The following is a 14,808-nucleotide window of genomic DNA, read 5'->3' as shown; positions in this document are numbered from 1 at the left end:
GCTACCGGGACTCCTTGTAAGTACCTTGTTGTTGTTGCTGTTATGTGCTGTCAAGTCAGTTTCGACCTATAGGGACATTGCATAGGTTTTCCAAGGAGCGGCTGGTGAGCTTGAACTGCCGGGCTTTGCAGTGCAGTGCGTTAACCAGCAGAGTCAAACGAGTGCCTTAGGAGAACAGTATTGGAAAACAAGATGAGACAATAATATGTATTAATTTGTGTAGCTGTGTAGCACTTTGGAGAGTGCGATGTGGAACTGAAATTTTTATGCATCTTTTAAAAAGTTCTTTTTTTAAATTGTGTTTTAGGTTCAAGTTGGAGTCCTGGTGTGGTGCTGTAGGATAAGCACTGGACTGATCACTGCAAGGTTGGCAGTTCAAACCCACCAGTTGCTCCTTGGAAAACTGATACAGGTTGCTATGAGTGGGAACCAGCTCGATGACACTTAACAAGATCAGCAAAGGAAGGTTTATAGAGCAAGTTAGTTTCCCCGTTGATAGTTTGTACATAACGTGTTCCTAACATGTTCCGTGACACTGGTTGTATTCCACACAGTGTCTGCCCTGGTTCCTCACTGCCTTTTGTCTGAATTTCCAACCCCTTCCTGCCTTGTTATCTTTGCTCTGGGGCAAAGGTGGTCCTTTTGACTTTGTATAATTCATTGTTCTAAGAACACATTCCTCCCAGGTGTTGTTTCTTTTATGGGTCTGTCTATTGTTTGTTTGAAAGATGGTCTCGGGGAATGGCTTCAGATCCAGGTCAGGAGGGCCATAGTACTGGGGGAACTATTCCAGTCTTTGTCAGACCATTAGTCTGATCTTTTTTTTCCTTGAGAGGGAAATCTTTATTATTTTCAGTATAAAATTGTGTCCATCAGGTGGAGGTCAATGGGGCCCAGGAACCTTTGACCTTCTCTAGCACAGGCCTCAGTAGGAGTTCCAGATGATCTATAGGTCCATAGTGAACAATGGGAGGGGTCAGAGGTGAAGGCTCAGTGGGAGAGTAGCGAAGGGTCAGCAGAGGTCATAAGAAGGCCAGAATCCAGGGTCAGGCCTGGTCGAAGTTGAGTTTCTTGGCTGGCGGAGTTTCTCCTAGTCCTTCACTATCCACTAGGTCACTGTTGGCATCGGAGTCATTCAGAGCACTGAGAGTGACATCAGCCTTCTGCTTCTTTATAGGGGGCCCCCACGGCCTCAAGGACAATGGCGCTGCTGGGTGGAGGGGCTGCTGGAGGAGGTGACAAAACACCAGATGCCAACTTCATGGGCCCTTTCTTGGGTGACTCAGCTGGAAGGGGGATGCCAGAGTCTTCATATACCTTGCGCTTCACTGTGGCCTTTATCTGAGCTCCCGCAGAAGAGTCAGCTACCGGATGCAGCTGCATTGTCAGCTCCCCGAGCTTCGTGAAGGCTGCGCCAGCCGCCGACCTTGGTGGACGCTGACGTCATGGCTCCGCGCGCCTCTTCACAGAGATGCTGCCGCCGCCGCTGCCACGCGAACCGGGACCACGGAGAGCCAGGCAACAGCTCTGATCTTTTTTTGTGTGAATTAGACTTTTTGTCTTACATTTTTCTCCGACTCCGTCCGGCACCCTCTGTTGTGATCCCAATCAGAGAGGTAGGTAGTGGCACTGGTTTTGGAATCATGTAGCCTCTGGTTCATGTGGCCCATTAGTACTTTGGACTAATTGTTCACTAGAGTCTTTGGTTTTCTTCACTCTCCTTTGTTCTGGATGGTAAGAGCCAATAATTTTATCTTAGATGACCACTTGTAAGTTTGTTAAGACCTCAGATGCTACTCACCAAAGTAGGATGCAGAACACTGTCTTTATGAACTATGTTGTGCCAACTGATGTAGATGTGTCGAGTCTATGGTCCTTCGCCTTCAAGCCTAGGAACTTCATTCTTCAAGGTGTTTTGTTATATCTGAAGTTTCTGTGACTGTGCCCCTTGTGGGCTCTATTGTCTGTATTAATATACAAACAGCATCTATAATTTTATATGTACAAATGTCTATAACCAAACCTATATCTTTCTTTTAAGTCATTTGCTCTTTGGTAAAATGTATAGGTTGGGAAGGGCAGGACCATGAAATTTATGTCTACATAAATGTATTTTAGACACGTTCAATCTTATCTATCACATTTTCTCCATGAAACCTGACTATTCCCAAATGTCTTTCCTCAATCTTTACTGTTAACTAAGGAAACACAGTAAATAGGATTCATCTCTCTAGGGATTGGCTCACTAAAGTTTCTGCTTCTGTTGGGATTTCTGTCTTTTCATCATTTCTCAGTGGATAGAGTATAAGTTTATTTTCGATTTACCTGTTTGGAAAGACCCTAAGTGGGCTTAAGGATGGTTGTAGAATCATTTTGAATGTTTTCAACTTTGGTAGCGTAGTGGTTACGAATCGGGCTGCTAACCTCAAGGTCAGCAGTTTGAAACTACCAGCTGTTCCACAGGAGAAAGTTGAGGCTTTCTGCTCCTGTAAAGATTTACAGCCTTGGAAACCCTGTACAGGATCGCTATGAGTCGGAACATACTCCATGGCACATCATCACCACCACCATGATGTTCATTACCTGTCACTTTAAAAAATTCAAGCAACTGTATATTATTTATGCTAATAGAAGGGAATTGTTGTTAAGTGCCATTGAGTTGGTTCCAACTCATAGGAACCTTGTATAGGGTTTCCATCTGTATAGGTGGCTGGTGGTTTGACCCACTGACTTTGCTGTTAGCAGTTCAGTGCTTATCCTACAGCACCGCACCATGTATGTCAAAATATATCTGATGCCCAATAAGCATAAATTATCCTTTTTAAATATAAGTGCCATTGAATAGTTGTTCTAACTCATAGCAATCCTGCAGAAGGTTTTCAAGGAGTGGCTGCACTCCAATAGAAGGGAATTGAGACATAACTATTGAATAATAGGAAGCCACAAACAACCCATATGTTATTAAAATTGGATTTTAAAATAAAAGGTACAGGATTTTCATTTTAAATGCTTTAAATAATAGGTCTAATGTTTACAGTATGTATTTTGTCTTCATTCTTAAGTTAGGTCTCCATATTGTGGGCTTTTATTGCACTATAGACTCTTCATTTATAGTTCTTTGTGTCGCTGGACTTTTACATTTATTGATTATTGCCTGCCTCCACGTGTGGTCAGGGACAGGGTCTATTTCTTCTCATTGTTGTGTCTCTTGTATTCTCAAGCAGTGCCAGATACACAGCGGACTCTCACCCCTTTGAATAAATGGAAGGAACATTGTCTGTATAGTCATAATATTATATAGCAACCTTATTGTGAAATAATAAGGTCAGATATACTTCTTGGGACGATTTTTAAAATAAAAAGTGACGTATCTTTCTCTAATTACAACATGATTGAAGACATTTTGGAAAATGTAAAAAGAAGAAGCGTGCAGGAAACTACCCCAAAGCATATAATTTAAAGATAATTGTTGCTAACATTTTGGCACATATATTTCTGATAACTTTCTTTTGTCTACATTAATTCATATATGCATATCTTTCTTCTGTCCCTCCTGCACAAAATATACTTTTGGTGAACTGGTGTTCACTCTAATTGTATATTGTGTTTTCCTGTATGTAATTATTATCCTATGACATCATTTAATTGGTTATAAAGTGTTTTCTAAGTATGAATTTGCTGTGATGTATTTCATGAATCTCTCCATAGTGGAATATATGTGCCACAGATGATGGGGTGTAGTGAAGATTTAGCTTCTAGTTTTACTTAATATTTTAAATATATGTAATAAGTAAATAGTTGTTGCTAGTCACCATCAAGTTGGTTCTGACTCATGGTGATTCCGTGTACAACAGAGTGGACCATTGCCTGGTCCTGCACCGTTTTCATGATGATCAATAGCTTTGAGCTCACTGTTGCAGCTATTGTATAAATCCATTTCATTGAAGATTTGCCTAGTTTCTGGAGGCCTTGCTGTTATTTAATATACAAATGAACATAAGTGTAGCCATCTATTTCCATATCAGATAATTATGGGCTCTGTATGCACAAGGAATGTCCAGGAGAAAGAGTTCTACCATGAAGAGGGCTTGTCAGTGGCTCATTTGCTTGTTGTTTCAGTCTATTGTGGTATATTTCAGTTGATTTGTGCCTTGTTTAGGGAGTTTATGGATTATGTGTGTATTAACTAGTATATGCTAACTAGTCTATTGGTCTCCAAATCAACCAATGGATAAAGAAGAATTTTGCCAAGAAAATGAAGATTAAAACACACTAGTAACTCAAGTATAAGGTAACCACCAAAAAGGCAGAGCTAACCTGCCTATTCTTTTGTGAATTCTTCTTTAGCCACATGGTCAAGTGAAATCAACGATGCCGTCATATATTTGACATGTACCGTATGTACTGTAGAGTAGGTTCCCGCTCATAGCGACCCTTTGTATAACAGAATGAAGTACTGCTTGGTCCTGTGCCATCCTCACAATTGTTAGTTTGAGCTCATTGTTGCTGCGACTGTGTCAATCCATCTTGTTGAGGGTATTCCTCTTTTTGGCTGACCCTCAACTTTACCAAGCATGATGTCTTTCTTCAGCGATGGATCCACCCTGATAACATGGTCAAAGTATGGAGACGAAGTGTCACCAGCCTTGTTTCTAAGGGGTATTCTGGCTGTGCTTCTTTCTTCCAAGACAAGACAGATTCTTCCAAGACATGGCAATTTCAATGTTCTTCTCCAACACCATATCTCAAATGTATCAGTTCTTCTCCAGCCTTCCTCATTCATTGTCCAGTTTTCACATGCAGATGAGGAAATTGAAAATACCATGGCTTGAATCAGGCACACCTTAGTCCTCCAACTGATACCTTTGGTCTTGAATGCTTTAAAGAAATCTTGTTCAGTAGATTTGCCTAATGCAATACATCATTTGATTTCTTTCTTTTTTTTTTTTTTTCTTCAGCCTTACTGTAAATTGAGTGAAGGTTTACAGAGCAGATTATCAGTTTGGCATTCAACAAATCATATACTTTGCTTCATTATAATGATTTCAGTCCCATCCATGTACCAACAGTTAACGGTATTGACTTCTATTCATTTTAACTATTGTGTTCCTCCTTGTGTCTCCCACTACCTTCATCTTTCCTCTGCTAACCTCCCTCTTGTATATTTCCTGTCCTATCACCCATGTATCTACCCTCTTGTTGTTAAGTGCCGTCGAGTCGGTTCTGACTCACAGCAACCTTGTACAGGGTTTCCGAGGCTGTAAATTTTTACGGGAGCAGAAAGCCTCATCTTTCTCCCACGGAGCAGCTGGTAGTTTCGAACTGCTGACCTTAAGGTTCGTAGCCTGATTCGTAACCAGTACGCTACCAGAGCTCCTTCTAGTCTGTGAATAATTTTCCATCCCCCTTCCCCTCCTCCCAATAACTATCATAGATGGTTTCTTTTATCAAGAAAAAGTTTACCATGATGCCCTCCCTGTCTCTTCATTATGCATGTAATCCATTTACATTATGTATAATTATTGATATGTATGAATTGATTGCTGTCATTGTGTTGTGCTTTTATTTTTGTGGTGCTGCTGGCTTCTTTGTTCCACATAATTTTCTGCATTGAGTTCATTTTGGTTGTGGAGTTTCTTTTCATTTTCATTTCTATTGTGTTAACGTTTACTAAATCTTTCTGAGTTTCCTCTTTTTTATTTTGATGTGCAGGTGTGTTAATTTTCTTTGAGATTACCCTGTAATTTCTTAATTTTTACCCTGTTTAAAAAGTCTGTTTTTTCTTGAAATCTACTTGCCTTCTTCACCATTCCTCCAAATTTCAAGAAAAGTCTACATTGTTCTGTATGTATGCTAGTCCCTCTTTTTGCTTTGTAGTTGACTGCACTATAAATTGATATCTCTGGTGCCCTATTTTCAGTCTTGTAGTTTGTTTTATTTTAAATACTTATATATCTGGATTGCATTCTGGGTGGTGGTGTCATGGTGTCGTGTATATTCATCTCAGATTGTTGTCTGCTGTTGTTGGTTCTCAGTCCAAAGAACAACTATATATATATATATATATATATATATATGTTGTTGTTGTTGTTGAGTGCCGTCGAGTCGGTTCCGACCCATAGCGACCCTGTACAGGGTTTCTGAGGGTGTAAATCCTACGGGAGTAGAAAGCCTCATCTTTCTCCCGCGGAGCAGCTGGTAGTTTCGAACCACTGACCTTAAGGTTCGCAGCCCGATTCGTAACCACTACACTACCAGAGCTCCTTATATATATATATTTGTAAAGTTGGCCTGGTCATTACAGATTCCTTTAATTTCTGTTTATCAGGAAATGTCGTAATTTTGCTGTCATATTTGAGGGACATCTTTGCTGAGTATATGATTCTTGGGTGGTAATATTTTCCTTTCTGAGTTTGCATATGTCATCCCGTTGTCTTCTTACCTGCATGTTTCCTGCTAATAAATTAGAGCTTGGTTTTCCTTTGTAGGTAACCTTTCGATTTCCTGAGCTTCTCTCAGGATTCTTTCTTTCCCAGATGTGAGGCAGAGAGTGTTATGGGAGGGAACGCTAGATGTCAGAATAAGGTCAAGAAGTTTGTAGCGTGTAGGCACGTCTGACTTCCGCTTCATGGGAATCTGCCTTGGGCTGGTTTTGAGTTTGATTCTCCTTCCCTCTTGTGAAGCCAGAGCACGTCAGTCATGGCCTCCACATAGTTTTCGCACCTCCAGTTCCTGCTAACTTCTCACACTAGAGAAGTTATGGTCACTTCTAATTGGTGGTATCATTTTGTATTCCCATTAGTGATATATAAGAAGAAGTCTAGCTGCCCTGCATCCTCATCAGTACTTGGTATTGGCAGGTTTTCCCCCTTCATTTTTAACCATTCTAATAGTACCTGTTGTTGAATAGAGTTCTCTATAAATCTCGATTAGGTCAAGATAATGTTGTTTAGCTTTTCTCGATCCTCACTGATTTTACGCCTGGCTGGCTGACCAGCCGTGTGCCCTCAAGTCAGTTCTGACTCATAGAAGCCTTGCATAGGGTTTCCTAGGCTGTAGATCTTTACCGGAGCAGAAAGCCTCGTCTCTTTCCATGCAGTGACTGGTGGTCTTGAACTGCTGACCTTGAGGTTAGCAGCACAATGCGTAACCCATTACACTATCAGGACTCCTTGATTTTATGTCTGTTTCTATAGATTGCTGAGAGAGTAATGTTGACATATGCAAATAGAATTGTATTTTTTCTATTTCTCCTTTGAATTCTATGCAGTTTTGCTTCACATGTTTTGAGGACTTAATTTTAAGTATTATAATTAGTTTCCTGGGGCTGCCATAAAATTACCACAAACTCAGTAGTTTAAAACTCCAGAAATGTATCCTCCCACAGTTCTGGGGGTTAAATGTCAAATATCAAGGGGTTAGCAGGATTGGTTCCTTTTGTAGGCTCTGAAAAAGATTTCTCTCTCCTAGTTTCTGACACTAGCAATTTTGGCCTTCCTTGCTTTGTAGATGTATTACTCTAATCTCTGCTTCTGTCTTCACATGGCATTCTTCTTTCTGTGTCTGTACCCAGTTCTTTCTCTCCTTTCTCTTATAAAGAAATCCATCACTGGATTAAGGCCCAGTCTAATTGATTTAGTTGTAATCACTGGGAGAACATGGCTACCATCACCTTTTTCCATCTTGTCCAGCACTGGACACCCTGATCAGTGTTTTGAAATGATCTATCGGGAGAACCTACTCAGAAAGGCAAGAGGGAGTATAGTGAGTTTAGTGTGTATGTCATTGTGATGATCCAGTTATGAGATGGCTATAGTTTAGATTAAGACGGTGGCAGCTGAAATGAAGAGAAGAATATGACTTCAAGAGGTATGCGGAAAGCAAAATTAATTGGACTTGGTGATAAACTGGAAGCAGGAAGTTAAGGGAATTGTGTAAACTTTGATTTCTGTAACTGTAGATTGAGAAATTGAATGGATAATGATGCTATTTGTTGAGTTATAAAATTCGTGAAGAAGACCATGTTTTAGTGTTTGTGTGTTGAAGAAAGAGCATGGGAAGTTATGATTTCAGTTTGGGACATGTTAGTTTGAGATAACTAAGTGAAGTGTCAAGTTGATAGATGCACATATACACAGTTTTGGAGAGCTTTTAGCTGGAGATAAACATTTATGAAGTATCTACATACAAGTCATAATCAAGTCATGATTGTGATTTTATAAAGGGAGTAGCAGGAAGAGAAGAGGGTCCCAAACCAACTCTTGAAGAATTCTGACATTTAATGGCTTCTTAGATGATAAACTATGTATAGAAGTTTTAGAAAAAGTGAACTAGAAATATAGGAAGAATATCAGGAGATGGGCGATATGTTATGGAAGTTCAAGGAGTGTTAAAACATGATGATGATTACAGTGTCAAATGTTTCTGAGATCTCAAAGAAAAAGGTGACTGAAAATGTCCCCTTTGGGTTTAGCAATATGCATGTCTTTGGTGACTTTATTTTGAGCCACAAGCACAATATAGTGGAGATGTACTAAATACAAATGAAGAATGACTAGGTGGTGAGCAGATGGAGATCACTAATATAGACAACTTTTTGGGAGAAGTTTTTCTATAAAGGAGAAGATGGAGATAGTCAATATTTACCTGGAAAATATGGGCTAGAGGAGGTGTCTTTAAAAGGGAAGACTTGAGCAGTTTAAAATCTTATTGGAATAATTCCTTTGAGAGATAGAGGTTGAATATAATAAGAGAAAAAAGGAATAATGAAAAAGCAAGAGTTCAGGCCCAAGGAAAATGGGATCCAAAATACCAAAAGATTGGTCTTAGGTGGGAGGCAGGCTTCAATCCTATTCTAAAGGGTCAGATTGGAGAAGGTACTCAGGATGGGCACAGAAGGACCTTGGTTTCTACGTTTGGTAGCAGGAAGTTGAGTTCTTGGTTGCTGGCCTTTATTTTGTCTACAAAATAGTAGGTAGAGTCATATTTTGAGAGTTAAGCAAGATGTAATGAATGTTAGACAAAGGAACACTATAAAGCTTAAGGAAACAAAAAATGGGATGAAGACATGTTAAGGAAGCGTAGTATAAGTCATAGCTCCTTTTAACTTTTTGCTTCAGACATCATGTTGTGTGTCGATCCTGTCCTATAAGATTTCCTAGATTGTAATCTTTATGGGAGGAGATTGCCAGCTCTTTCTCCCACAGAGCAGCTGGTGGGTGTGAACCGCTCACCTTTCAGTTAGCAGATGAGTGCTTAACCATTGTACCACCAGGTCTCCTTGCTTAAGGCATGTTGTTGTTAAGTGCCATCAAGTTGGTTCCGACTCATAGCAACCCTTTATAGGGTTTCCAAGGAGCGACTGGTGAGTTTGAACCGCTTACCTTGTGGTTCAAACTGATCTTGTGATCCAGTGCTTTGTCCCACAGCACCGCACCAGGACTTAAGGCATAGTGAACTTCTTTTAATTCCTCAAGCTACCATGGGCTCTGTCTCTTCTGAACTTTCACCTATGCTGTTTCCCTTGGCCTGGAACACTTTTCCGATCACATTTATCTGATGATTTCTACTCTTTCTTCAGGTCGCAGTTTAGATGCCACATCCTCTATGAAGCCTTCTCTGACTAAAGATGAGTTTAGGTGCCTTGGGCATGGGCTTCCATTGCTGCCATTACCGTCCTCACCTTGGTCCTCTGTGTTGTAGTTAACTGGTCTAACCGATCTTCTTCCTCACTAAGAGGTAAGCTCTGAGAGGTCAGGGGCCACTTAATTAGGGATATGAAAACACAGTTAGCAGAGCCTGTCACATAATTTGTAGGTATTTAAGACACAGTTGGAGTCCTAGTGTGGCACTATAGGATCAGCACTGGACTGCTAACCACAAGGTTGGTGGTTCAAACCCACCAGCTGCTCCTTGGAAACCCTAATACAGGTATCTATGAATCAGAACTGACTCTACAGCGCTTAACAGAAGCAACAAGATATAGTCAGGAGCCCTGATGGTGCTGTAAGATAAGCACTGGACTGCTTAACTACCAAGTTGGCAGTTCAAACCCATCAGCCGCTCCTCAGGACAAAGAGGAGACTTTTTTCTCCTGTAAAGATTTGTTGTTAAATGCTGTCAAGTTGGTTCTGACTCAAAGTGACCGTGTATAGTGTTTCCAACGAGCAGCTGGTAGTTTTGAACTGCTGACCTTGTGGTTCGCAGTCCAGTGCTGATCCTACAGTGCCATACCAGGAGTCCTGTAAAGATTTGCAGCCTCAGAAACCCTATACAGGTCTCTATGAGTCAGAATTGACTTGATGGCGGTGGGTGGTTAAGATACCGTTACAGCATCTCTGATGGCACAGTTGTTGTGTGCTGGGCTGCCAATCTAAGTTCAGCAGTTTGAACCCAGCAGCTGCTTCACAGCAGAAAGATGTGGCAGTCCGCTGCTGTAAAGATTTATAGCCTTGGAAGCCCCATGGGGCAGTTTTTACTTTGTCCTTTAGGGTCACTATGAGTCCGTCTAAAGCAACAGGTTTTAAGATCAAGATGCTGAATGAATGCACTGAACTTCCTGTGACAAGAGATGTGTTCACATGGCTAGAAGAAGGCTGGAATTTGTGTGGATGAAAGGCATAGTCTACAGGAAGTGTTGTTTCATTAACTCAGTCACTGGCTACTTTGCAGCTGGGCCACGAAGGAAAACAGAATGATCTCAAATGATTTTTTCCCCTACTGGTGGTAAGTGCTGTAGGGGAACAATGACCCGTGCTTTCCCCTGCTGCTCTAATAATCTGATAGTACTGAGAAGGGGTTACTGTAGGTGCTAGAGGATGGGGCATCAGCAAAAGAACCACCACATTTGAGTGAAACTCTAAGTTTGCACGGGACCAAATGTGGCCATGAGTTGTGTGACTGGTTCCGACTTTGTTATTTAATGGTGCTCATTATTTCAGCAACCTGAGAATAACAGCTGGACTGTGTGGGATGAAAGCAACATTTCAATTCAGGCAAACAGATCATGGCTGTTCCTGTGCAGAAATATCACTTGTTAGTTTGCAAAAATAAATACCCTTTTTATCCTTGTTCTTAAAACAAGACAAAACCCCCACAAGATTGCAAAATGTGTGTGTGCATGTGTGTGCATGTATTCGTGTGTGTGGAAGATGAGGCAAAGACAAATTTAAACCGGAGGAAATACTTCACAGCTAGACTGCTCCCTTTTCCCTCAAAGGCTGATAAACTACCAATGCCATTTAGGCACTGGATTTACAGTTACTTTAGCGTATGCTCTGAAAATTCACTTATCTTCAGGGGACACTAGTTCATGGAGAAAACAAGTTAGTACTGAGAAGTTCAATTACTCTCCTAAAATATCAATAGCTTAGTGGTAAGAAAGCAAAACAACAGGCCCCTTTCTATATTGGATGTATTCTCAAGACATACATAAAGGCTTGCTACAAACAGCGAGAAAGTAATAGCTATAAATGTTACTCAGTGGGAAGGTTTGGGGATGGAGGTCCCTCCTCCCAGCCTCCAGTTTGAAACTCTGACTGGTGCCCCATGACGTCACAGCACGACCATCTCTGCCTGTGTTTTCCTGCCCTTGATTTTAATTATGACTCTTATTTTTCATGGTAGTGGAACCATTTTCCAAGCCTTTGGGATAGGGTTTCTGTTTTGTCTTGTTTCTAGAGTGACTTGTCTTCCTTTCGGCAGCTCAGCTTTAGGCTTCCTGAGGAGCACCTGCTAAGCTGGGGAATTTCGGGTTTCCCTGTCTGTTTTAATCTTCCTCAGCAGTGTAGTAATGAAATCAGATGAAGAATCCCTTAGGAGAGCTGCGTTTTTAGGGTTTCTGTTTCAGGGTAAGCTGTTTAATAAAGGTATTGTGGGGTGGCAGGGAAGGCATGAAGGTTGATTTTTGAAATGCTTTCTTTGGAGTGGTGTGGCCGGAATTCTGGTGTGCTAACCACAGAGTCAACAGTTCAAACCCACCAGCTGCTCCTTGGAAACCCTATATAGGGTCACTATGAGTTAGAACTGACTCAACAGCACTTAACAACACCTTCTCTATGTGAAAGTTCATCAGAGTTTAGAATGTGGGGAGAACTGTATTGGAGATCACTCAATTGACAGGTTTGCAAAATATCTAAAAAAAAGCATGGCTTTGGAAAAATTGCTGACTTTGTTTTTAAGACTACATTGGGTCCTTCTCCAGGGCCAAGATAATTGATTTATAATATAAGAAAGGATGTTAAGTGTTCAAAATAATTTCTTTCATATTTAAAACAGAAACCAAGGAAAGCTGTACTAAATTGTATGTGTATTTAATATATGTTGTTGGTGTTGTTAAGTGCTATCTTGACTTGCTGACTCATAGTGAGCCTATGTATGAATGAAATACTGCCCAGTCCTGAGCCATCTTCACAATTGTTGTTACACTTGAGCCCATTGCTGCTGCCACGGTGCCAGTCCATCTCATTGGGGAGTCTTCCTTTTTTTTGCTGACCCTCCACTTTACACACATGATGTCCTTCTCTAGGGACTGTGTCTCCTAATAATATGTCTGAAGTCCAGCCATCTTGACTTCTAAGGAGCATTCTGGTTGAACTTCTTCCAGCACAAATTTGTTTGTTGTTCTGGATTCTATGGTACCTTCAATATTCTTCTCCAACACCATAATTCAAATGCATCAATTCTTCTCAGGTCTTCCTTAGTCATTGTCCAATTTTCACATGCATATGAGGCGATTGAAAATACCATGGCCTGAGTCCTTCAACACTTTAAAGAGAGGTCTTGTGTAGCAGATATGTGTAACGTAATACATAACTTGATTTCTTGACTGCTGCTTTCGTGAGGGTTGATAGCAGAGCCAAACAATTTGATGGTGGATCCAAATTGTAGTCTTTGACAACTTCAGTGTTTTCTCCATTTATCATGATGTTATTTATTGGTCCAGTGGTAATGATTTTTGTTTTCTTTACCTTGAAGTGCAACCCATACTTAGGTTGTGGTCATTGATCTTCATCAATAAGTATTTTAAGCCCTCTTCACTTTCAGTCAGCAAGGTTGTACCATTTATATATTGCAGGTTGTTAATGAATCTTCCGCTAATCCTCATGCCATGTTTTTCTTCATATAAATGCACCATAAAATAATTTTTTTTCTAATCACCTTCCAAGGAAAGTGGTGGTGGTGGTGGTTATGTGCCGTGGAGTCGGTTCCGACTCATAGTGACCCTGTACAGGGTTTCCGAGACTGTAAATCTTTACGGGAGCGGAAAGCCTCATCTTTCTCCCATGGAACGGCTGGTGTTTCGAACTGCTGACCTTAAGATTTGCAGCCCGATTCATAACCACTACACTACCAGAGAAAGAGTCCTTTGTTCTGCTGCATACCTTAATTCTTTTAGGCAAGCAAGGCTGGGATTAGAGCTGAGGAGAACTGAATTCTTCTGTTTACCCTTCTTCTGTTACCATGAACCTATTTTATTTCATAGCACTTATGCCATTAACTGTTTGTTAATGTTCTTCTAATTTCTCCACTGGAATGCAGGCTCCATAAGGTCAAGGACTTGCTTGTTTTGCTCACGGTTTTATTGCCAGCACAATGGATATTTACTGAATGAATTGAGGCAATAATATTGGAGGGAGAGGGTGAGAACAGAGATGGGAGAAGGAAAAGAGGAGGAAGGCATTGAAAAGGCAAATGACCATGAGTCTCAAGTCTAATAATTCACCACTGAGAAGATTTCTGGTAGATGCTGGTGAAGAAGAGGTTGTGTCCTGTGTATAGTTTGATGTGGCCACACAAGAAAACAAAACATGGCAACTCAGGAGCCCCATGTTGTTGTTAGTTGCAGTTGAGTGGATTCCAACTCATGGTGAACTATATATACAGAGTCGAACTACTCCACAGAGTTTTCAAGGTTGTGATCTTTTGGAAACAGATCACTAGTCCTGTCTTTAGAGGTGCCTCTGAGGATGTTCAAACTGCCAACCTTTTGGATAGTAGTTAAGCGTTTAACCATTTGTGGTACCCAGGGACTCTTCCTAAAGTCCTAGTGAACATACAGATAGTTGAATTATACTTAGATCCCCCAAGTAGCAAAGGGACCAACTGACATCTTGTTTACATTTAACATATGTAATCTGTAGTCTTGGTTTCCTCCAGTTTCTTTCTGACCAGTAAGCCCAGTCTCTCTCTCTCTCTCTCTTTTTTTTTTTTAAATAATTCTGAGTTTTGTTCCATATTTCCCCCCACTCTATCTAGACCTTCTAATGTGATCTCTTTCAGAGCAGTTGGTAGTGGTATCAACACACTATCTAGTTCTTTTGGTGAATGTAGCATTTCAGATAAGGTTTACTTTAGAACCACATGGTGGTTAAAAGAATGGATGGAAGGGTCTAGAAGTGTTCCAAGTATGAAATAATGGGAGTGGACCAGAGTCTTGTATTAGGGAAATTCCTGTGTATTTTTTGGTTTAGTGTAAGATTTTGTTCAATAATTGTCATCTCAAACAAGGGCTGCATATATGCACTATATAGCAATCAAATTTATTGCCAGTGGTATTTTGTTTTGAGTAGGAGCTATGCCCACTTAAAGATGGCAGATGATGCATTGTTATGAATGCATGTTGCTTTCCAGAGTCCTGCCACTAATCCAATTCACCTCAGGTTCCTAAAACTTTTAGGAGAAAGGTCTGTGGCAGGACTGTTGGAGAGAAAAATATTGGCAGGACTCTGGAAGACCACACATATTCAAAGAATTATGGAAGGCCACCATCTTTGAGCAGGAGAAATCTGTTTCCTATTTGAATGAAAA

The 14,808-nt window shown here is 40.7% G+C and overlaps 1 pseudogene; it reads right to left on the bottom strand.

The window, feature by feature from the left end:
* Positions 1–1,046: 1,046 nt before the first annotated feature.
* Positions 1,047–1,447, bottom strand: LOC102813108 (annotated as a pseudogene).
* Between the last annotated feature and the right edge of the window lie 13,361 nt (positions 1,448–14,808).

Source organism: Chrysochloris asiatica, unplaced genomic scaffold (assembly GCF_000296735.1).
Source record: "Chrysochloris asiatica unplaced genomic scaffold, ChrAsi1.0 scaffold00018, whole genome shotgun sequence".
Lineage (NCBI taxonomy): Eukaryota > Metazoa > Chordata > Mammalia > Afrosoricida > Chrysochloridae > Chrysochloris > Chrysochloris asiatica.
The sequence above is the reverse complement of the archived record's forward strand: the minus strand, read 5'-3'. Positions and strand labels throughout refer to the sequence as shown.